This window comes from Protopterus annectens, chromosome 3.part0 (genome assembly GCF_019279795.1).
Source record: "Protopterus annectens isolate FY-2018-M chromosome 3.part0, PAN1.0, whole genome shotgun sequence".
Lineage (NCBI taxonomy): Eukaryota > Metazoa > Chordata > Ceratodontiformes > Protopteridae > Protopterus > Protopterus annectens.
This window is the reverse complement of record NC_056731.1, coordinates 1,652,471,477-1,652,496,996: the sequence shown is the minus strand read 5'-3', so window position 1 is coordinate 1,652,496,996 and position 25,520 is coordinate 1,652,471,477. Positions and strand designations below refer to the sequence as shown.

The window sequence follows — 25,520 nt, the reverse complement described above, 5'->3', positions numbered from 1 at the left end:
TCCTGCTAAGCCTGCCTTTGTTCTTAGACATTCCCGCCATTCTACAAAAGTAAGAAGAGTGGCAAACGGGCTCCTCCTGCTAAAGGCTACTCAGTTTTCCAGGTTTCCAAAGCCTTCCTTTCCAGACAAACCAGGTGCTGTATGACTATTCGTTTCCTCCCAGCCACATTCCCCTTTTTCTTTGCCTTTCTTTTTCTTTTCCTGCTTGGCTTCACATCACTCAAGATTCTTGGGTTTTGTCGATCATTTGTCAGGGCTACTTCATGGTGTGGAATCCCCACCCTTCTTTTATGGGCATTCCTCAACCTCCTCAGGAACAGCTTTCCTTTTTCCCAGAGGTTCTTCAAACTCTCTTGACTCCAGGTACAATTCAAGAGGTGTCTGTGTCCCAAAGGAGGAAAGGGTTCTACTCCAGGCTGTTGCTAGTGCCAAGAAAAGTGTGTGCTTAGAGACCTATTCTAGACTTCTCTCAGCTACACTATTTTTTAAAGAGTGCCTTCCTTTTCGATTATGTCTCTTCAGATTTTGTTTCCTCTACTGCTCCCTCAGGCCTATATGGTATCTCTGGGTCTCAAGGATGCTTATTTCCATATTCCAATCCGCCCTCTTTTTGGGAAGTTTTTATGTTTCTCTGTTTCTTCCTGGCACATTCAGTTCTCTTCTTTGCCCTTTGGCCTTTCTGTCTCTCCAGTTCCTTGGACTGATGTTCCTATTAGGGCAATCAGTTCTGTTTATGGCAAGCCTGAACATTACCTTAGGTTCATAGGTTCATAGGTTCATACTAGGCTATCTGCCCGAGGGCATTTACAAGCCTAGCCCATAGTTTTGTGGCTTACGCCACCCCTTTAGTATGGGGAACTATACCCATTATTTTGCTGTGCCTCTGTTGAGCAGTGACACTGAGGTAATCCCTGGGGTATATCTGCGATCTCCCATCCATTGGTCAAGATTTCTCTTGAACAAGGCCAGCGAGGTGCTCTGCCTCACATATACCGGGATTTTATTCCACAGCATAGGGAGTCTTTGGGTGATGAATCTATCCCTCCAGCATGTCCTATTAATAGCCGTGTCGAGGTTTAAGTCTCCCGCCCTTGTGGCTCTGACGGATTTAGATTTTTTGAGGTGAAGCATATTCATCAAATCTGGGTTTGACATGGCCTTGTATGTTAGGCAAAGGTCACCTCTGAGCAAACGGTAAGTGACTGAATAGAGCTGGAGTTCTTTCAGTCGGGCAGCATAGGACAGATGTTTGAGACCCTTTATCCTTTTGGTGAGGAACTTTTGTGGCCTCTCCAGCTGCTGCAAGTGTCGGGTCAGATACATTCCGAATGGGGCATTGTACTCAATCATTGGTCTGATGAGTGATGAGTATAGGGAGACTATGACCTTCCTTGATCTAGATGAGAATCCCTTCATGATAAGGTGGGCAATGTAGAAGGTCTTCCTAACTACTTTAGCTACATGGGTGTCGAATGACAGACTACTATCAACCTGGGTCCCCAGGTCCCTGATAACTTCTTCTGTGCTCAGTGGATTGCCACCTATTTGGTAGCTAGGGTAACCTTGTTTTTGCCGAAGGGTATGACTATGCATTTTTGGCATTTAACTTTAGGCCATGGCTCTGGCACCAGTTATCCGTTTCTGTGAGACCCTTCTGAAGGATATCTGTGTCAGATGTGTTTTCTACTATGGCGCCAGTTTGCAGTCATCTGCAAACTTTGTCAGCCATAACCCTCCTGTGTTTGCTTGTACTTCAGAAAAGTAGATGCCAAACAAGAGTGGGCCCAGGACTGAGCCCTGTGGTACACCACTTGTGACAGGCTTTGAGTCTGACATGGCGCCAGCAACTCTGACCCTGTGGGTTCTGTCACTCAGCCAGTTTGCAACCCATCTTGTGATGTATGGGTTAACATTTAAGCTGATGAGTTTTTCAATGATACCCGAGTGGGGTATTGTATCGAAGGCCTTCGCCAGATTGAGGTAGGCTGTATGGACTGCCTTTCCCTCATCAATGGCTTTGGTGACTGTTTCGAAAAAGTCAACCAAGTTTAGAAGGCATGATCTGCCTTTGACAAAGCCAAACTGGGAAGGATCCAAAGTCTGCAAATTCCCTATGTCTTTATTTATGAGGTCCATTATGATCCTCTCCATGACTTTGCAGATAAGGCTTGTCAAGCTAATGGGCCGGTAATTTCCAGGGTCGGTGGAGGCACCGCCTTTGTGAAGTGGGACCACAGTTGCAGTGCGCCACTCCTGGGTGTGTATCCAGAGGTAAGACTATGATTAAACAGCTGTCCTAGCTGTGGGTTTAATTCCTCGTTGAGTTTGTGGAGCACACAGCCGGGGACACCATCAGGTCCCATGGATGCTGTGTTTTTTGCTTTGGAGAGAGCAGTTCTCACTTGGGCGTTGGAGATGTTTGGGGGGTCCTACCTTTATGCCCTAAGGTACACAAGGAGCATTTGAATGACATTCAGGTGTACCTTAAATGTAACAGGAAGTCTTTCGCGTACTGGCCGGATGACGGACTTCCACAGCAGAGAATCCTGAATGTTATGAATACTGCAGCAGTGAAGGCAAGGACATCTACTGTTATGGTAAGGTTTTACACAACTGTACTTTTTCTGTACTTGCAGGTATATTCATACATTTTGTACATTTTCTGTCTTTTCATCTGCTCCTGCACCTTATATTCTTTCTTTCCTTTTTTTGGTACATTCACTTGCTGCCTCATTTTTATCTACTTCTGGATTGACTTCCCTTCCTGCTTAACATAGATTTATATAGTTTTAAAAGATCCCTCAAAAAGATGAGAAGTCTTTACACTTTGCATCCTGGGAGTCAGGTTGTAGCCCTATATTCTTTTTGTGCGTAATCTCTGTGAATGTTCCAATTGTTGAATCCACCTGGTTCGGTACATAGCAAAGTGGGCATTGTACTCAGTGATAGGTGTCATGAATGCCAAATACTGTGGAACAATGACATGCTTGTACCTAGATGCCATACCTTTGTTTATAAGTTGCACAACATAGAATGAATTCCTCATTGTTGTAGACATTACTGTCTGTCTGTCCCCAAGTCCCTGAGTACTGTGTCAAGCTATACGGGTTTGTTTTCAATATGATAGTTACTAGGGGTGAATGACTTCCCAAAGGATACTATAATGCATTTTATGGCATTTAGTTTTAGTACCAGTTGTTTTTCTCTGTCAGCCCTTCCTGGAGAACATTTGTGTTAGTGGCAATTCAGTGATAGCGCCTAATTTGCAATCATCTGAAAAGTTAGCCTGCCAGAGACCACTAACATTGGCCTTGACATCAGAAAAGTTAATACTCAAGAAGAGTGGTCTCGGAACCAATCTCCGTGGGACTCCACTTGTGACTGGCCTCTTTGTAGAGGTGGACTCCACAATTCTAACTTCATGGGTCCTGTCTGTGAGCCAGCAGGCTATCCACAGGGTGACAGAGGGGTTTGTACCTAACCTCTTATGTTTGTCAGTAATGCCTGAGTGGGAGATTGTGTTAAATACCTTGACCAGATCAGTGTATGCAGTATGAACCATTTTGCACTCATCCATTGCTTTGGTGACCTTCTCAAAGAAGTCCACCAGGTTGAGTAGGCATGACTTGCCCTTGACGAAACCAGACTGGGCTGGGACCAGTGTCTGGAGGGTTCTTACAGAGCATCTCCATGGTCATTATTTCCATGGCTTTGTATACGAGAATTATTGGTCTGTAGTTCTCAGGATGTTTAGATGACCCACCCTTGTGCAGAGGAATGATGATTGCTGTTCTCCATTCATGGCACACAAAGCCTTTTTGGACAATATAGTGAAATGGCAATTCCAGAGCACCAGATAGATTTATTTAGAAGGCATACTGGGATATTGTCTGGTCTCATTTATGCAGTGTTTTTGGCCTTAGAGAGAACCTTAAGGAACTCTTCCCTAGTGATGGCACGGGGACTAATATTTGATGGTATTTCCTGAGGTAAGGTTGATGGGTGAGTGAGGGGTAAATTTGGAGTTTAATTTGTCAGCTAGTAGGTTTGTTACATTGTCTGGCTTCATTCCTTTTTAATTACTTCAAGTCTTTCGGGTTTCTAAAACCATTACAGGAATGGACCCCATTCCTAAGTTAAAGTATGATTAAAGTTCATGAAAATTGTAGTGTTTCAATCTTTGTTAGCCAGAAGTGCTCTATGCAGCATGCACAATGTGCCCAGTAGTGACTCCTTCTGCAATTCACATGGAGTTGCATGTATCGGTAACATAGCTACATACGAGTGTAGATTTATAGGACCTATTGCTCCAACTACTACAGTCCTTCTACAATTAGTATATCACAACCAGTAACAAGGTGTGCAACTGTTTCCTATTATTTTTTGCAAAACCTACATTTATCTATTTCTCCCACATGTTCAATGGACTTTGTAAGCCAACGTGTATGTGATCCACTATCCTGGGACTCCAATATTAACCTTTCGGCTTTTGGTTTAAATTCACTTCTCCTTAACTATTCCTGCTTTTGAGGTCAACAAGACGTTGTTTCAGGAATTTTGTATAGAAGTGTTCACAGATTAGTACTAGGCTAACTGCCCTTGTGGAACATTTTAAGCCTAGCCAACTACCCCATGTGAGAATCAAACCATGTACTTTGCATCTGTAAGGTAAACACTTAAAGCATTATGCCAACATCCCCACCACTTGCAACTATATTGATGCATTTTCCACATTTCTTGCCTTCTCATCTGATCCTTCACCTTATATTTATTTTTTTTTTTACAGTTTTTGTTTTACATTAATAGAATCAATAATTATTATTATTTTATATTATATAATATAATAATTATAATGATATTGTATTATATATAATTAATATTTATATTATATAATATAATAAGGTATTTATGTAATAGAGTTATATTATATTTAGTATTATTATTAATAGAATTGAGTTATTTTACATTCCCCTGGGATATGCCTTTCTCTCCACACTGCTACAAGTAGCTTCAGCAGCCAATTCTCCCCTATCTCAGACAGCATCTTTACCATATCCACTGTGACATCTACTGAGCCTTCTGTTTTCCCTGACTTGATTTCCCTTAGTGAAAGTCCAACTTCTTCCATGGTGGTATTCTTTTTGTCTGGTATTATAGCGTGTTTTGGCTGAAATCTGTATGAATTGTGGGCCTGTCTATGATGTAGAAAATCAAAGTAGTGAATGGCCTAATCCTCAAGAGGTGGTCATTTTCAATGATATATATTTTGACATTGGACATCACCTGCAACCATGGTCCACCATACCTGTTTCATCTTTCTGTGGGGAGGTTAGAAAAAGATAAGGTTGGATGGTACACTGTGGCTGTGTCTGTTGAGCATTATGTGCTGTAAGCATGATAAATACAGAGAATTGTTGGGGCAATAGCAATCCTGGTATGGAAACATGCATATGCTAGTGATGTGTGCTGGCTTCATATGAATTTTGCTAGACTCAGCTCTCATGTGCCCTTGTGGAAAACATGGCTGTTATCTAGGCCAGCGAAAGAAAATGTATTGTGAACCAAGCCTGACTTGAGTATTAATCTGTATCCTTAGTTTTAAAAAATGGTTTCCTCTACGGTACTTCTCATGTCTTCTCTGATGCTATTCTTTCTAATCTTTCTAAAGAACCATTTAATAACTAAACCTAATCTTCTTACATTACAAGATGGAGACATCCACCCTAATCCTGGGCCAGCTTATCCCTCTCCCAAAAGTAATTCACCTAAAATCTATGACTCCCTCCTTATTGGACACCTAAACATTCATAGTATAAATAACAAAATAGCTCAATTACATGCCCTCCATGATATTCATTCGTTTGACATTCTGTGCCTCTCAGAGACCTGGCTCAAACCAGAAACAAAAGACACTGAGATCACACCCCAAGGATATAGCATAATAAGACTTGACCGACCAAAACGTAAAGGTGGTGGAGTAGCAATTCTTTTAAGAATCAGCTTAATATCTCTACTCTTCCAGCCTATCCTACCCCAGATTGCAAAGTAGAAGCCATCATAACAAAACTCCAAATAAACACCAAGAAATCCCTTTACATTATCTGCATCTACTTACCACCAGGAAACAATATACCCATACTAGAACCCTTTCTCAGCTGGGTATCTACTACTTACCCCCAAGAAACTATAATTCTAGGTGACATCAATGTTGACTGGAACACTATCAATGCAGATAATCCTTCATCTCATATGAACCTATATGGTTTCACCCAGACTATTACTTCAACCACTAGAATCAACAAGCCTAACAATAAAGAGAGTAGTTTAGACTGGATACTCATAAACAAAATCAAACGCCTAGAAAGCAGGAACCCTGCCTGATGATCTAAGTGATCATGCATTAACCTTTCTTTCTAGAGAAAGAACTGATTTCCCAAACCCCTAACATTCAAAAAATACGCTCTACTAAAAATTTTAACATAGACCTATTTCAAAATGAACTCAGCAAATGCAACTGGAGCCCCCTGAAATCTCTTCCCCTTGAAAATGCAGTATCATACTTTAATACCACTTTTTTATCCATTCTCAACAAACATGCTCCTGAACGCACCATCAGAATGAAACCCAATATTGCCCCATGTCTCTAAAGAAACTAAAAAGCTAATTCTCTCCAGAAATAAAGTCTGGGCGAAATGGAGAAACCATAGAAATTCCCTTGACCTTCTTCATTTCCGCCAACTTAGAAACTCGACTAAAAAAGCAATAATTACTGACAAAAAAACCTACTACTGCAAACTTCAACAAACTCATCATAACAACCCCAAACAGTTTTGGTCATCTATAAATAGACTCCTCTCCCAGGAACATCCAAAACTCCCACCCTCTCAATGCCGACCAGATACTCCCCACCCCACTGCAAATGCTTTCAACTCTTTTTTACTGACACTATTCTATCACTAGCTAAACAACTTAGCACTAATAACTCCAGCCCACCTATAAACCAAAGACACCCTTCAAATAACTTTAAAATACAACCTATTCCTACATCTTTCATCTCTAGACTTATCCACAAACTGAAGCCTTGTACCCCTTCTGCTGACAAGCTCCCTTCACTTTTTCTCCAAAAAGCTGCCAAAGAAATTGCATATCCAGTATCTATACTTATAAACAGGACAATCCAAGAGGGAACCATCCCAGACATCTGGAAAATATCCCATATTATCCCTTTACATAAAGGTGGAAACTCCATTGAGTACTCAAACTATAGACCAATTGCCCTCCTTTCTCCCTTAGCAAAAATAATGGAAAAATGTATTCACCAACAACTTTTACAGCATCTCTCTCAAAACAACATAATAGCAAACTGTCAACACGGTTTCAGACCACATCACAGTACTACCACTGCTCTCCTATCATTTGTAGATACTATCAACAGGAACCGCAACGACAACCTTCTCTCTTCTGCTCTCTTCATTGACATCTCTAAAGCTTTCGATATGGTCAACCACTCCATTTTAATTAACACTCTTACATCCCTCTCCTTTGATAATCTTGCCATTAACTGGTTTACATCCTACCTTGGCAATAGACAGCAAGCAGTTCATTGGGAAAACCAAATTTCCTCACTCACACCCGTTCCATCGGTGTACCTCAGGGCTCCATTCTAGGACCTCTTCTCTTCTCCCTGTTCATCAATGATCTTCACTTAGCAATTCCTCAATCTACCTGCATTCAACATGCAGATGACTCCACCCTTATCTGCTCTGCTTCATCTCCTAATGAACTTTCATCTATTACTCAAAATGTCTTCAACACTGTAGAAACTTGGTTCACCAGACGCAACCTCCTCCTCAATGCCAAAAAAACTAAAATTCTCCTTTTCTCTCCTAGCACTAGGTCCACCCCCTTGGACTTCACCATCTCCTCAAATAATGCCACTCTCATTGCTCCTGATCCAACAACAAAATTATTAGGAATAACAATTGATAACAACCTCTCCTTTGACCAGCATATCAACAACACCATTAAAACAGTCAATAGAAAAATAGGAAGCCTATATAGAATTAAACCTTTCCTAACATCATCATCCAGAGCCAAGATTGCCCACTCTCATCTTTTGTCTACTCTTCTTTATGCCTCACCAATTTTTACTAACCTTAAGAAAGCCAACCTTAACAAACTGGCTACTTGCTACAACAACATTGCCCGTTTTGCCACTAGTAACCCTTTTAGAACTCATCACTGTATTAACCTGAAACTTCTAGGCTAGCTTGAACTACAAAACCTTCTGTTAATCCCTCAACTCACTATTGCCCATAAAATCTTATACCAACCAAACAAAACCCCTATTCTTTCTAAACTTTTAATCCCTTATAACAACCTAAACTCCCTTCGCTCATCCAGTAAACTTATGGCTACTATAACAAAGACTTATAATTCTGCCGGTGACTCTCTCTTCAATAATACTGTAGGAAGGAACTGGAATCTGCTTCCTAGCGACATAACACTTACTACATCTCTGCCTCTCTTTAAACACAAAATCAAAGATTACTTCCAAAGCCACTGGCTCTGTTCCTGTTCAAAACCTGACTAATCCTTTACCTCCTCTGCGCTTTCCTACTACTCTGCATTTTCCTACTACTTTACTTTCCATCTCTCTTTACTGTATCTGCTTCAGTCTACCTCCTTTTAGAGTATTTTGTTTCTTCTTTCCTCTATGCTAATCTCTCACAACTTTCCCTTCTCTTTTCTTATACTGCTTCCCTTCCTCCTCTCCTATTTTAGTGCTTCTCTTTCTCCTTCTGTTACTAAGATTAGTTCTTTATAATATTATTAATCAATTTTGCTCTCTGTTTTGTGCCTTGTTCTTGATGTTATTTCAGCTACTTAATGTTATTTTTAGAAATGTGATCCTCTCTTTGTATATATCTGTTATTGGGTACTATATTTTTTATTTGTCTTTTCATCTATGATGATTTTGTCCATTTGCTTGTCTATTGTAACGTTTTTTGTTCAAATTTATGTGGAGCTTTTCTCCCCGGGCCTCTACTGAAAATGGAAATGTATCCAGCTAGACTAGCCCGGTCAACAAATGTAAAATAAATAAATATTGTTTGGATTCCTGTGAATGTGCTAAGCAGTTGCCTGAGTTAGAGTTCACATGAATATGCATAACACCTCCTTCATCTTTTGTGGATGAGTAGTGAATTGAAGTTAGACTGAGGAGTCGTGATGTATGCATAGTCAATTCACCTTCTCAGCATGATACCTGTTAGCTCTGCTTGCCCTTTCCTGTTGTGAGCATCAGTCTTTGTTATTCATTAGGCTTCACAAGTTAGCCATCTGTAGATGCCGAAAGATATGAAAGCTGTCTTATCTGCAGAACTGATCTGTTTTTCACATTTGAGAATGCCTTATGATGATGTGTCTTTATGCACTGCTGTTGCCAAGGGCAATTTGTGCATTTGTTATCTTTACTGTACTTTGAAGTGATAGATTAGTTGTTTAAAGTGAAAACTTTACATTTTTGGACCCCTTCCTTTTGATGAAGCCATGACCCTTCCTTGTGGTCCATCTGCATTGATTTTTGGATATAATCCTGCTATGTTTGGTGTCCCTATGCAAAATGGCCATTATATAAATCCCTCACTCTATCTTTCTCTCATATATATTTTATATATATATATATATATATATATATATATATATATATATATATATATATATATAAAAGAGTGTGTGCATATATTTATGCATGTACACGTGTGTGGGTGTCCGTGTGTGTGTATATATGTGTGTATATTTATATATATATATATATATATATATATATATATATATATATATATATATATATATACGTATATATATATATATATATATATATATATATATATATATATATATATATATATACTCACTGGTAGAATATGCTTATCTATACATACATACTCACCTGTAGAATATGCTTATCTATACATCAAAAATATATATATATATTTTTATTTAATGTATAGATATGCATATCGTGCAGGTGTGTATGTATATATGTGTGTGTAACACCGACATGCCAAAACACCAATGAGTAGAACAACAAGAGCAGAAGATCGACAACTGAGATAACAGACAGTTTACAAGCCCGATGCTGAGAACACCAAAATGTTGAGGTAAGTGTACGATAGTGACAGACTTTAGGGTTAGGGGGATTTCATTACTGCTCTTATTTGCTTGTTCAAGCTAAGGAGACATTGCTTCCAATTGGGCACCTGCCCTTCTTGGTCTTGGACAGCATTTTTTTCTCTTTGTTATAGCAATTATTTATTGCATATGTCCACCAGACAGGTATAAGTGTGTAAAAATACTGTTATATTGCAAGTCTGATCCAATGCCTGTCTGCCTGGGATGACATGCTCGACAAGCCACGATGCTTTGCTAGGGACGGCTTGCACCTGTCACCCCTGGGCTTTTGGATATTGGTAAAGGCTCTTGCCACCCCCATAGTGCCTTTTTTAGGCAAGGCTCAAAAGACAAACCCACCTCCATAGGTATCACAATGGATAAGAAACTGAGTAATGCTACTCAATGCCAGAAGTCTAAACCTCAAGATGCACGCACTCGAAACTCTCCTTAGCATGGAGAACATTGATATCTGTGCAGTAACAGAAACCTGGTTCAAGGCTCCTGAGAGCACCCCAGCACTACCAGGTTATACCTCATACCATGTTTTTCGGCCCCAAAATTTGGACCGAACCACAAAAGGAGGGGGAGTATCAATATTCGTCAAAGATACCCACACCTCCAGGTTGGTGGCACAGCACGAAGCATCAGAGACTATCCATGTGCAACTAACAGTGGGTAAAACTGCCTTCCAGTTTATAGTCTGCTACAGACCACCCTCCCAAACCCAGGAATCCCACTCGGCCTTGCTGAGAACACTGGAAAATATGAAGGTCTCTCCAAACACCATTATATTGGGCGACTTCAACTACCCTAACATAGACTGGGAGCATTACTCTAGCTCCAGCACCCTAGCCCAAAGGTTCCTAGAATTTATAAACTAAAATGCTATAGAACAACTTATTGCCACTCCCACAAGAGGGGAAAACATACTGGACCTCATCATCACCAACATGGGGACTCTATGCTCCAGACCAGAAGTGTATCCCTCACTGGTAAGATCAGACCATAAGCTAATCTCACTAGATATTCACATCCCGACCCCAGCCCCTGGCCAGAAAACCACAGTGAAAAACTTCTCTAAAGCAAATTTCACACTCCTCAAAACCGAGGTCGAATCCTTCAAAGCAACCGGGCTTGTGGAAAATACGGCCCAGACTGTAGAATCCTTTATAAATGCATTCTATGAACACCTTCAGGAATGCATGGATCATGCAATTCCAAATAAAACCAAGACCCAATCCTCCAAGTTTAGGCGTCCTGTCTGGTGGACCCCAGCCATAAACAAACTATACAATAGAAGGAGGAAGCTACTACATGATAGAGCAAAATCCCAAAAAGGGAAGGCATCTCTAATCAGTATTAGCAAAAAACTACGGGCACTCATAAAATCGTCTAAGGCCAGCTTTGAGAGAAAAATTGCACAGGACACTAAGGATAATCACAATGCTTTCTTTAGTTATGTTAGGAACCTGGGTGGGAATTCCCAGATATGCTCAGAATTAGTCCAAAATGACAAACAATACACCGAACCCACAGACATTGCCAACATCCTAGCTGACAGGTTCAGCGCAAACTTCTCCCCCACCTTCCCCACCAAAAGGGCAAATATCTATCCCAGCAGAGTTCTGCCCCCTGACATCTCAGATGCTCAGGTAAGAGCCGCCCTCCACAAAGCAAAAAAACACAGCATCAATGGGACCAGACGGTGTCTCGGGCTGCGTCCTACATGAACTCCAAGAAGAACTAAACCCAAACATAAAACTACTGTTCAATCTCAGCCTTACTACAGGATATGTACCCAAAGAATGGCGTACAGTAACAGTGGTCCCTCTCCACAAAGGTGGTGCCTCAACGGATCCTGGAAACTATCGCCCCATAAGCCTGACTAGCTTGGTCTGCAAATCTATGGAAAGGATCATCATGGACCTCATAAATAAAGATATTGGGGACCTACAGACACTGGATCCTACCCAGTTTGGCTTTGTTAAGGGCAGATCCTGCCTCTTAAACCTGATTGATTTCTTTGAAACAGTCACCAAGGCCATTGACGAGGGGAAGGTGGTCCACACAGCCTACCTGGAGCTTGCAAAAGCCTTCGATACAATACCCTACTCGGGCATTATAGATAAGTTCACCAGCTTAAATATAAACTCCTATGTCACTAGATGGGTTGCAAACTGGCTCAAGGACAGAAACCACATGGTTAGAATTGCTGGAGCCATGTCAGACTCCAAACCAGTTACAAGTGGTGTCCCACAAGGCTCAGTCCTGGGACCTCTCTTGTTCGGTATATATTTCTCGGAGGTACAGGCTAACACAGAAGGACTGTGGCTGACCAAGTTCGCAGATGACTGCAAACTGGGCGCCATAATCGACTCTCCAGCCGACACAAGCATCCTACAAAAGGGCCTCATAGAAACAGACAACTGGTGCCAGAGCTATGGCCTCAAGCTAAACGCCAAAAAGTGTATAGTCATCCCCTTTGGCAAAAACAAAGTGCCCACAAATTACCACATAGGTGGTAATCCATTAAATCTGGAAGAAGTAATTAGGGACCTGGGGACCCAAGTTGATAGCAATCTCTCATTTGACAACCACGTGGCCAAAGTGGTTAGAAAAACATTTTATATAGCCCACCTAATCATGAAGGGATTCACATCTAGATCAGGGGAGGTCATCGTGCCTCTTTACTCATCCCTCATCAGGCCCATAATTGAGTACAATGCTCCTTTTGGGATGTACCTTACCAGACACCTGCAGCAACTGGAAAGACCCCAAAAGTACCTCACCAAGAGGATCAAAGGGCTCAAACAGATGCCATATGCTGCCCGGTTAAAGAAACTCAAGCTCTACTCAGTGGCATACCACCTGCTCAGAGGCGATCTGTACCTGACATATAAAGCCATGTCCAACCCGGAATTAATGGACATGCTGCACCTCAGAAAATCCAAATCCCATCGAGCTACGTGCTCGAGAGACTTGAACCTCAGCACTGAAATAAATAGGACATGCTGGAGGGAGAGATTCATAACCCAGAGGCTCCCTTCACTCTGGAATAAAATCCCAGTCCAGGTTAGGCAGAGTCCCTCATTGACTCTCTTCAAGAGGAATCTTGATGAGTGGATGGGAGATTGTAAGTTTACCCCGGGCATCACTTCTGTGTCACTGTTAGACAGAGGCACAGTATACTAACCTCAAAAAAGGGCATAGCAAAATTAATTTAAAATGGGTGGCAAAAGCCAAACACACTCTGGCTAGGCTTATAAATGCCCTAGGGCAGATAAACTAGTATGAACCTATGAACTTATGTTTTTGTGAAGATATATATATATATATATATATATATATATATATATATATATATGTGTGTGTGTGTGTGTAGTATATATTGTGTAAATTGAGTTAAACACATCAGAGCAACACTTGACTATTAGTTTGTTGAAGGTGAGTCTGGTGTTAGTGCAGTGTGCTTACTGTGACAAAGGTTTATTTTCCTGAGGTAATATCAGCAGCAACAGCCAAGTGTAGCTGTTTGATTGCTGCTTAGTGGAAAAGTTGGCAAGGCAGCATGCTCTGCTGGTGGTGTGAGAGTGTGTTGGTGTGAGAGTGTAACGTTGAACAATGTAGTTGAGCTGCACTGGCACCAACCCTGTTTAGGGATGACATGTCAGTGCAATGGGCTTGCTGCAACAAGTGTTATGTGCCCTGAACTGACATCAACTGCAGATTGGGTGGCCCACAGTTGTTGCAGCACTGTTTTATGGAGATGTGGGCAATGCCGCATGGTTCACCGCTACATTTTGTCTCAGTGTGTGTTTAGCATGGGTTGTGTCAAAGAGAATGACGTAGCACGGCATGGCTGAGACCAGCCCTCTTAAATGGAGTGACTGTGAGGTGCCCAGATCTGACATGGATGTGCGATTGTTGAAAGAGAAATATTTTCCAAATTATTCTAAGTATACAGCAAATAGAAAATGCAATAATATTTCTTTTTGAATGGGCAAGCTAATAATGTTATTTTTATTGGGTGTCCCGGGTGAACAGCACTAACAAATGGTTTATTGTTGCGGCAGATACATTAACATTTTTTGAATTCCACAGAATTTGGCTGATTTTCGTCTGTGCTGGTCACCTGAAATTGTCTAGTTTAGTATCAGAGTAATGATAAGAATGGTGCACTGCAGTTTGCTGTCCATATTCTTATACAGAAACGTGGAAATGTAGAAAGATATTGGGGAAGAATCCTTTTTTGTTTTTTTTGTCTTAAGGATTTATGTGCTTCTTTCTAAAATACTGAATCTTGTTTGACATTCATTGACTTCATTAATTCGTTTTTAACAGGGAAAATATATTTCCAATTCTAATTAATCAGTTTATGTGCATTTATTTTAGGGCAGTACTTCCTCAGTTGGTTTGCTGCTCTTGCAATGTCTGGAGTTCAGACCTGTTGGCTATCTGAGAAACACAGACTCAAATCTCGCCATAGTATTAGCTGTAGTGTCTTGGGTACTTTCAGTTCAGTTAATTTTTTTGATTTATTTTAGTAAATAATCCTGGCATGATATTCCTTTAGGGTTGCCACCTTTTCAAATGGCCAAAGTGGGACATTTTTGGTACAGACATCAGATTTTACAGGCTGACACATACCCACGGCCAGTACAAAGGACAGAACTTAACTTTTTTGCCTAAATAAAAGCTTATTCTTGTAGCATTTTAGTTGCTTATTCTGTTTCTTATAACATTTAGGTATTTCAGATACAGAATAACTGTTTTATGCAACTATTACATAAAATATAAGAAATAATTTTCTCCTAAAATCTCAGGACATTTGCCATTTTTACAATTTTTTGTCAGGACACAACTGCCCAAAGAGGGACTGTCCCTTGCAAAGTGGGACAGGTGGTAACAATATATTCCTTGGATGGTCTTGAGAAGAAAGGTGTTATTATCCTCACAACATAAATAAGGCTATTAGAATGCATCTGCTATATGTTGTGCTATCATCAACCAAGGCTGCATGCACAGAGGGATGTAAAACAAGGGCCTTGTACTCCACACCTCCCAGACATGCTGTTGATGTTTTGGGCAGCAGACTGGTTCATTACTATGGACTCAGCAGTACATTAAGGTTTAGAGTGGGAGGTTGACATAATGCTTAAGGTGTTTAGCTTACAGAGACAAGGTGCATGCAGGGTTTGATTCTCACATGGGATAATTGGCTTGGCTTAAAATTGCCCACAAGGGTAGTTAGCCTAGTACAAATGTATGACCCTGTGAACCTAGAGTTCATTCTTGTGCAACATTCACTAACTGTCTAAAGTCTGCATATTCATCCAGTCTTTGTATTTCATGCCTCCTAGCTACCTTGTGTCCTTGGTAGCATGTTGAGTCATTGGTATGATCCACGAGTCACAGTTCCAGGGTCTGTGGTTCAGTGCTGATATAAATACATGTCCATCCCGATGGCACTCTCTCTTTCTTCCACTCCCAGTGCTGGCTGCTTTGTGGAGGTAGATTCCCCTGTTAGAACTTCTTAGGTCCTTTGTTTAAGCCTGCTGGCTATCCAGTAGTTTATGTACAGGCTCATACTTAGCGTAGTTAGCCATTCTAAAATGCCCTCGTGGAATGTTGTGTCAAATTGCTTGGCCAGGTCGAGGTATGCAGTATGCACCATTACACCCTCATCCATTGCTTTGTTGACCTGCTTGAAGTAAGCAACAGCTACACTTGACAAACCTGAAATTATATGGGTCAATTGTTTATAGATTATCTATGTCATCATTCAGGCTAGCAATGATTATTCTCCTGATTTTGCACATCAGGCTATTTAGGCTTATGAGTCAATAATTTGCCAGGTTCTCAAATGACCCATGTTTATGCACCAGGACAAGTGTTGCAGTCCTCCATTCATTTAGCATGAATCCAATTTGGAGTGTGTGGTTAAACAGTGATTATAGTCAGCCCAGCAGCCCATGTTTCATGCTGTGATGGGTATTATTGGGACCCACAGATGTTATGTTCTTGGCCTTGGAGAGCCATTTGAGTACTTGCTTTTTCTTTGATAGCTGATGGAGTTATGGATATTGGCATTTCCTGAGGGACATCAGGCAGTGAGGGGGGATTAAATCTGGAGCTGAATTTGTTGGCCAGGAGGTTAGCTATATCTTCTTTCTCTGTACAGGTGGCATGACATTGTTTACAAATAATTCAGCACATTGTTTTGTATTGCCTTTGAGGTTGACATAGGTGAAGAAAGCTTTGTGATTGTCCTTGGCCTTGGATGCTAATTTTACTTCAGATATGTCTTTGTTAGATTTGACTAGCTCACCAACTTGCTTGTTTTGGTTGATGAGGGAGTTTTACCTTGCTGGATGTAGTACCTATTACTTTTTGGCATGCATTTCTTCCTTTTGTTGTATACCTCATTGATGAGATTTTACTAGGATGACTTATGTTTTGATCTTGCTTTTAATGCAAGTAGGTACAGCTGTCTCTATGCACCTGTTAATATGATTATACAGGGTTTCTATGAATGATTCCTCATAGGCAGCAGTGTTTTCATAGTTTGTGGCAGCTTAACATTTGGCCAGAGTGTCAGTTATTAGGAGAAAGTTTGCCCTAGAATAATACCTAAAAGTTCCAGGTTTAGCTAGTGTGTCTGTTTTTACCCTTACTTCAAAGAAGACACCCTGATGGTCTGCCCAGAACAGTGAGGACATTACTCTGGGGGAGGGTGAAATATTTCTGCCATGTTTGTGAGGACCAGGTCAGTATTTGCACCCCTAGTGGGTGTACAGACTAAATGGTCCATGGTGTTTGCATATACAAAGTATAGCCTGCATGTTAGTGGGTCCTTATATTAGAGCAATTAAAATCACTTTTGAGTATGGTATTGAATCGAATGGGGGCTCTCTCCAGTATATTTAAGTATGTATTATGGTTTTCCAGGGTCATAGAGAGGGACCAATACTTGCAAGGATATGGCATGGTTTCTTGAGCTGGCTTCGCTATATCAGTAGGTTTATCAAGTTGACAAATTTCTAAAAAAGGAAGTATGGGGTGGACAGCATTTTAACTAATATTCAGAATCCCAGATGGGGCCAGGTGCAGACCATCCCTGGCAGCAGTGTGGTCTATCAGCCATATCCTCACATGCTGGCAAATATTGTAGCCCATTCAAACGATACTGTACTCAAAGCCATTTATTAAAGTCAGTAATTTTCTTTTTATATTGTGGCATTATCTTTGGAGAGAGCAGAATGCTAGGCTCACACTGGCATGGGGCACATAGCCCAAGAGCTCCATAATGACTATCTTCATGTAGTCCAGGGAGGTACTTCTCAAGTTGTTTACTCCCATTTGGACTAAGAATGAGAGTGAGTCATAGCAGAACTTCTAGCTCAACTTACATGTTTTTTTTTTTTTCATTTTAGCTTAGCACTGTCAGTTATCTGTGCTCTCAGTGCTGTTACAAGTGTTCTCTGACAACACCATAATGATGTGGTACACAAACTATGCAGGATCATACCCTCTGTCTATACTAACCATGGTAGCCTCCGATATAAATTTTCAGCACAATTTCACTCTGCAGGCATCTTATATACATTCAGCACAAAATCTTGTGGCAGAGAAGCTGGGCAGGACCAGGACAGACTCTCATGAATGGAAACTGAATTGGGATCTTCTTGGAATTTATCTGTGAGGAACATCTCTAACAAATCATTTCACCACCACTAACAGCCAGTTTAAAAATTTCAGCTCCAAGACTTCATGCAGAAAGACAGGGAAACCAAATTTTCATTTTCTTAGACAGGAACGATCCTTTTCTAACAATATCCAGAGCCATTTTGAAGATACATAAGGACTCTACAAATATCACTGTGGTGACTCTTCTCTGACCCAGGCAACAGCAGTTTTTGTTCAATTGGAAATCCAGCCATCCAGAATCCCTGTTTCCTATTCTGCACATTGGGGTCAGTGTGTCTTTTCAACAGTGACAGTCTTCTAGAGGCAATGTTTGCACTACCTGGTAGATGGTCCTTTTGTAGTATTTCTTAACACACCACACTCACATTTATGGCCAATTTAGAGTATTAAGTCCACCTACAGCATGTATTTGTAATGTGAGAGGATACCAGAGCACCCAGAGGAAACCCACATGAACACAGAGGACATGTAGACTCCGTACAGAAGGCCCCCACAGCCAAGAATCAAATGAGGGAATTTCTTGCTGTGAGGCAACAACACTATCCACTGTGCTACTTTTGATATCAATACCATGAGACTGCAGGACAATTACCACATGCCTCCTCACATCCAGACATATTCATACAAGACAAGAGATGTTGGCTACATCCTAACCCCCAAAAACCTATGACTAACTGCATACATGATAGAATCTTAATACCTTGTAGGCACATAATGTCTGAAAACATGCTGCAGGCATTAAAGGAAGCTGGAAAACCTACATTATTATTATTCTTAGCTGTGATTGCTATTTTTTTTTCTCAAAGTTGCCCTTAGATGATTTTATATGTTGTCTTATTTGTTTATTTAAGCTTAGGAGGGTGCTTTTCTAGTGCTGGGACCTCCCTTTGGTATTCTTAGACAACTGCTTCTTAAGCTTGTTGTATAGTTTATCTATGTCAGCTGTCCACCAGGGTGGCTTGTTTTTCCTTGAGACTCTAACTTTGGTCTTATCTGGGACAATCGAGTCTATACTTTTGTATAAGTGTTGATACAGGACATCAGAGTATAGTTGCCAAGACCATCTGTGGGGACTGGGACTTGGAAATCGTTTATGCCAACCGCTCTAAGGTTATAATTGCTTTGAAATTTTTTAATCTGACTTCACCTCTGGGTTCTGGAGTTACTGCTACTTCAAAGGTGACTGACTTGTGAACTGATTTTACTAACAAAGATTCTACACTTATGGTAGTGCAAAGGTCTCTCATGCTGGTGAAACACCAGGTCAGGTATATGTGTGCCACTTCTAGGGTTTTGTACAATTTGTTACAGGGCATTTGAATTACCAAAGTCAAGGAACTTTTGTGCAAGTAAAGGTTCATGTAGGTTGCCCACTTGATGGTAGGATAGTTAAAAATCCCCGTATGACAAGTGTTAGGTTGCATTTTGACTGACCTCTGCCTCATCTGATGCTATTATTAAGATTATTGTGAATATGCTAAGCCATTGTCTCTGACTTAGGGTTCACAGGCATATGCATCACACCTCCTCCATGTTCCGTTGTTGAATGGTCGATTGAATGTTATCAACTGGTGAGTTGTGATGTCTGCGTAATTAATTCATCTCCTCGGCATGATACCTGTTAGCTCGTGTTGCCCCTTCCTGTACCGAAATCCATAGTCATTGTTCATCAGGCTTCTCAAGTTACGCACTTGTAGCTGCTAAGATACATGAATGGTGTCTTATCTGCATAACTGCTCTGTTTTTAAACTTAGAGAAACTCTTATCTTTGCCTTTATGCAGTGTTATTGTCATGGGCTGTTTGTACATTTGCAGGCTTTCCTCTACTTTGATGGTACAGCTCAGTTGTTCAAAACCCAAACTTTGCCCTTTGCACCCTTTTCTTTTTCTGAAGCCATGGCCCATCCCTCTTGTACATATGAGTTGATGTTTGTGTATACTCCAAAGTATTATCATCACAATTGCTTTGTTGATGTTCCTGTGCAAAATGATCTCTGCTGTAACAACTAAATGTGTATGATAATAAAATTTCAGCACAGTCACAGTTACACAGTGCACAACTTTCTGCTCCAGTTTTGTCAAGCAAATCTGAATAAGATAAACACTGACGGCTATTTCTGCCCGTAAGTACACATGGCATCTGCCTTGCTAAATGCACTAACCTGAGGTACTTATTCATTGATTTCCATACAAAGTTGCAGTTGCTGTGCAGTGCCACTTCCCCATCTCATCCTAATGCTGAACTTCACTTTCTTTGTTTCTGTACAACTGTTTGTAGAGGGGAATACACAGATATCTTTTATTTACAATATTCAATTTACTAAATTGAATAAGTATACTCCTTATCTGAATCTCCTCATTTACAAAAGGGCTTGAGACATTTTTCATGCCTTTGCACCAACTGATGCTGCTGATCTGGACAAGAGATGAAAGTGATGCTGATTTCTCATGTCTATGGCCTAACAGCTTTGTCACAACGATCAACATTATGATGATGCAGTTTTATGTAATGTAATGTGATCGTGAATTGCATTGGTAGCTGAATATGACTTTCCAGGTGTCTAGTGATTCATGATAAAAGTGATTTCACAACAAAGGATTAACATGAACAGTTAAAGCAGAAGTGTAATGAAGTGGTGATGGGGAATCTATGTTGTTTGTGGGATAGTTGTGTGATGTTACAAATGACTACTATGTGGAACTGTATATTTTCTAAAGGTTACATAGTTCCAGTGAAATGATGTCTCTCGGAACAGTTGTAGTATTGCAAGGTTACAGCGGGATGCCTTAATAGTTGAACTGGTGATACATGGAAAGTTCTGAGATAGACTTATGCCATGCAGACAGTTTCTGAGACGTGTGTGTGTGTTATGATGCCTTATTTCATGGTCAACCTGTAAACCACTCTTTAAAGTAATTACTAGCGGATATTCTACTGATATGGCAATGTATTGATGACTTGTGAGGGAAGGGCTAATTCTGTGACGGTAAAGGTATGCAGTACTAATATATGTGTTTGAATTATTGCTACTGTTGGAGTTTTCCTGTAATGATAGCATCAGGATACCATTGTCACATGATAACAAATGTGTGTGTTAGTGGTCTGCTGTTGAAATTTTGGAGACAATGTAAATTTATATTTATAAAATCATAGGAAGTTACTAGGCAAATGGCCCTAGGGCCCTGACAAGCCAAGTTAGACTGCTGTTTTCATGATCAGCACCTATAGCTCCTATCCAAGAGGGACACAGGTGGAACCCTAGGTTGAATTTATACTTGCAGACCCTGCACAAAGGCTGCTGCAAAAGCTGGCTTAGTTTGCTCTTCTGGGTCTGGTATTCCTGAATGTCTAGCAAATACTGTTTCAAGGTGACAAAAAATAGTCTGCAGGAGCTTCCCCTGTGTTTTGTTTGCATGCCTGTATTTTAGACCAGTCAGTCCTAACTTGACACACATCCATAATCTTGTTTAACAATCATGTTCGTTTATCTGTTAATGCATTCCGTAAGAGAGTGAAATCTGTTATTTCAACCTTTTCCAGTAACTGATTTCTTATTTCATCTGAAGTAACTACACTCAGCAGTTGACATAAATCTGTCGGATTGTAACATTCTTTTATAGTTTTTAATTCTTCTTTGAATTTTAATGGATCTTGTCTAATATTTGGAAAGTTTTTAGACGTATGCAAATCTACACATGTCCAAGGACGATGAACAAGTTCCCTATTGTTAGCCATCAAAATTTCCCTGAGAGGTGCCAATAGATCCCCTAGCAGAGGTTGTAATCTGCTGTGGTACTCTGTCATGTGAGCATGTATGGTAAGGTACAGGAATGTCCAATACTAAATGCCACTGTTGGGGAAGCAGAAGCTATCTGAGAAGGATAGGAAGAAGAATCCCCTCGACTGCAGATGCCTGTTCAAAAGATGTAGATTGAACAGGGGAACCAGTCTGAGATGTGCCAGTGTCACGTGAACTGTGTCCATTGGACAGTAGACAGAAAGGTAGGGGTCTGAGAAACAATGGAGTCTTGTACAGGAGGTACCCGTACTGGTGCATGTGGGGGTGGGGGTGCAGTAGCTACTGGAGGATTATCATCCTTTTAGTTTCTGCTTTTTGTCCATCGTCAGTTTGTTCCAATCCTGCTCCTAAGACAGGATAAAGATATCTCTTTTTACTGGTCTGTACTGCCTTTAACCTCTTACTTGTTGCAACAATTTCTTATTAACATCCTGCAATCCTCTTAATGCTGACTCCTTTTTAAGTGCTTCACTGTACCAAGAATAAAATTATGTCATTTGTTCCCCACTTACCTTGCTTTTTTTCCTTCCAAAATGCCTTTCAGTGTCAGCAATTTAGTCTTATCATAAGTTCCATGTAATGGAAATACCCCACCAGAACAATTCTTAGTAAGCTGAAGTCAGTCATGCAGATATTTAAAACTTTCCTTCCCATAATTAAAATACATAAAATATGCAGATAATCCCTTTTCAGGGATTTGATCTTGCTTACTTATCTTTGATCCCATTTTTTTTATTTTTATAAATCAGTAATAAAAATGTTAGGATTATCTTACAACTCCTGGATCCTGGCAGTTCCGAAAAAAAAAGAAATAACTGTAGTAATCCACATACCATACAAGTAGGGAAAGATAGGAGGTCTGTCAGCATGCAGCAGCAGAGGAGAGCCTTTTCCCACAGCACCCCCCCCCCCCTGCTTGAGCTCAAAAGTTACTGCTCCAGAATTGTGGTCGGGATAACGTGGCAGATAGGTACTGTGTCCAGAACTGACCACTCTTTCAGACACTCTGAGGGTACTTTCACGCAATCACACTCTTAAGGCCCAGTGTGCTTTTGGGCTCATGAATTTATTTCAACAACACATACCTCTAGTCCTATCATGCGGTAGGCTCATGAATTTGTTTAAACAGTATATAGTCTGCGTCCCAATCATGCTATGGGCTCATGACCTTGTATAGACTACATCCCAATCATGCGGTGGGCTCATCAACTTGTTTTAACTTTACAGTCTATGTCCCATTCATGCAGTGGGCTCATGAACTTGTTTTAACTTTACAGTCTATGTCCCAATTATGCGGTGGGCTCATCAACTTGTTTTAACTTTACAGTCTATGTCCCAATCATGCGGTGGGCTCATGAACTTATATAGTCTACGTCCCAATCATGCAGTGGGCTCATCAACTTGTTTTAACTTTACAGTCTACGTCCCCAATCATGCGGTGGGCTCATGAACTTGTTTTAACTTTATTTTTATCTTTTAACTTTTCCTTTTCTTTCTCTCATACATCGCCCTCGACACAAGGTGCCTCCTTGTGTTAATTTGTCCTTTAATGTATGTGCACATACATTTACTATACTCATTTACTGTGGGGTCCTCCCACTATTACTTATATATCTTACAACTACTCAGTCAAACAAAAAACACAGTCATGCACCTATACTACAAACACAGGCATGCACTTATACTACATACACAGTCATTTACTTACATCTGCTAAAATTAGTCTAAAAAAAGTAATGCAAACCAACCCTTTTCCCCTTACAAAACAGTTTCCCTGCCAAGGCTAGTATGTTTGCACACCCTGAATAGCTGCACATCTGAGTCTGACTATGCCATACAAAGCAGTGTGGAATTCACAGAAAATCTGTAATGGGCCCTATTCCAGAACTGCCCTACAGCAATACCAAAGTTAAGATCCACAGAACAGCACCAAATTATTATAGTCATAAATAAATAACATTACAAACTTACCTTGTATGCCTTCAGTTAGGAACAACAGTTCAGGATGTGCAAACAGACATTTTATTCTTACAGAGCTGGGAGTCAGTCTCCATAGTTCTTGATGAAGCATTCTCACTTTACAGACAACCCGTAATTTTATACATTTTCTTATCTAACCTGGTCAGGCAGCGTCATTACGTTACAGTTAATTTGACAAATGAAAAACTTTGCAGATGTCCTCATCCCTCGTGATTTTCACCTCGGACTTCACGTGAATACCTTTCTATACATGATCCACCTGCTTCCAAGGGCTCTTGTTATTAACTTTGGATGTTTCAAACCTGCCCTAGCCAAAAACGCACTTCTAGCCTGGCTAATAATTTTGTAATAACTACATGCCTCACTTCATGCAACATGTACTTCTTTCAGCTTTTCCCAGTTAGGGGTCACCACAGCAGATCCCCTGTCTGCTCATGATAGGCAGTGGAGTATTACAGTGTCAAGTTGCCAGCCCGGTGCCCAACCTTCCACAGAAGGCACACATGCACTCACATCTAGGGCCAATTTAGAGTGTCCAGTCCACCTGCAGCACATCTTTGGGATGAAACCAGAGCACCTGGAGGAAACCCACGTGACCACAGGGAAGACATGCAGACTCCACACAGAAGGCACCCCAGCCCAGGATTGGACCAGAGAACCTCTTGCTGTGAGGCAACACTGCTAACCACTGTACCACTGTAGCCGCCCACCACATGCAACACATACTATTCTCTCTTATTACATACTAAAAGAATACAGTGTAAAAGACAGCAATACTGTGGTTTATGAAGCCGTATTTTTCCCAGCCCTGCATACAAATTATATTTGCTTTTTTTAACAATCATGTTATAGCATCATTAATAAACTCAGAGTAATATACATTTTAATAAGCTGGTCTTGTCCCATGACAGTATGCATAAGGAAAAACAAGATAGATGATAAATTCTATTTATTCTTAAAATGAGTTTAATTTTTTTTTTTTTTTTTTTGCAGACAGAGCTCAGTCTGTCAGTGACCAAGATGTATTGTAATGAGTGTATATTACAGGTATGTGTAAAGGAATACTTAACTCCTTTATATCAAGGATCAAGAAAAAGCATTTTGGAACACAATTTACTGTAAAAGTGCTATTCAGATGACAGGATTAAGAGAAATGAGGGAACACTTTTACTGACACAACAGACAGACTGCAAGCAAGTCTGTTTGATGTGTATTGTCATGCAAAGCTGACTGAATAGCTGAACCTTGCAGGGTGGGAAATGTGATACTCTTGCTAGCAGGGGGATGGGATATGGGAGGAGAAACTGTAGAAGAAACTGAAACAGATCAAAGTTAAATGTCTAAAAATAGGCTGATATCTCAGCAAAGAGATGGTAGTTTGGGAATCCTTTTTCACAGAATGTGCAACACATCAGCAGCAAACACATTTGTAAGAGGCACTGCATGACAGTGAATTATACGTTTACTGAGGCCTCTGAAAAATAGCTTCTCATCTCTGCTTTTCCATTCTAAGTGAATGTAACTCTAATGAGACAGTCCATGTATGGGTACTATAATCTCAGATACAGTGGACCTGCAGCTAGATTTTTCTTTAGATCTAAATTAACTCTCATCGGGATGTCTGCCCCCAGGAGGGCAGTCAGGGGTACAAACAGAATAAAATTATTATTTACTACTTCTATCTGGTACATACAGGTTTGCAATGAGGCAAACATAAGGAAAAGTTGCACAATATATATTTTTTAATTCTTTTCCTGTAGTGGTCCTTTAAAGCTCCACATGAATGAAGTTCTTGTCTTGCTGTAGCAGGCTAACTCTTTTTTTTAATATATTATTTAGCAATCATTGCAAGTT

The 25,520-nt window shown here is 40.5% G+C and overlaps 1 protein-coding gene across 3 annotated transcripts in view; it reads left to right on the top strand.

Annotated features, from left to right (window-relative positions):
• DPYS (dihydropyrimidinase) overlaps nt 1–25,520 on the top strand; it is a 779,854-nt gene that overhangs the window by 729,400 nt on the left and 24,934 nt on the right. Inside the window, exon 10 of one of the 3 annotated variants that reach the window (XR_006364013.1) lies at nt 24,660–24,713. The exons of the other annotated variants lie outside the window; for them this stretch is intronic. The gene's annotated coding sequence lies outside the window, so the exon portion shown is untranslated. The remainder of the gene's footprint in view (nt 1–24,659; nt 24,714–25,520) is intronic. 3 annotated transcript variants of the gene reach the window in all.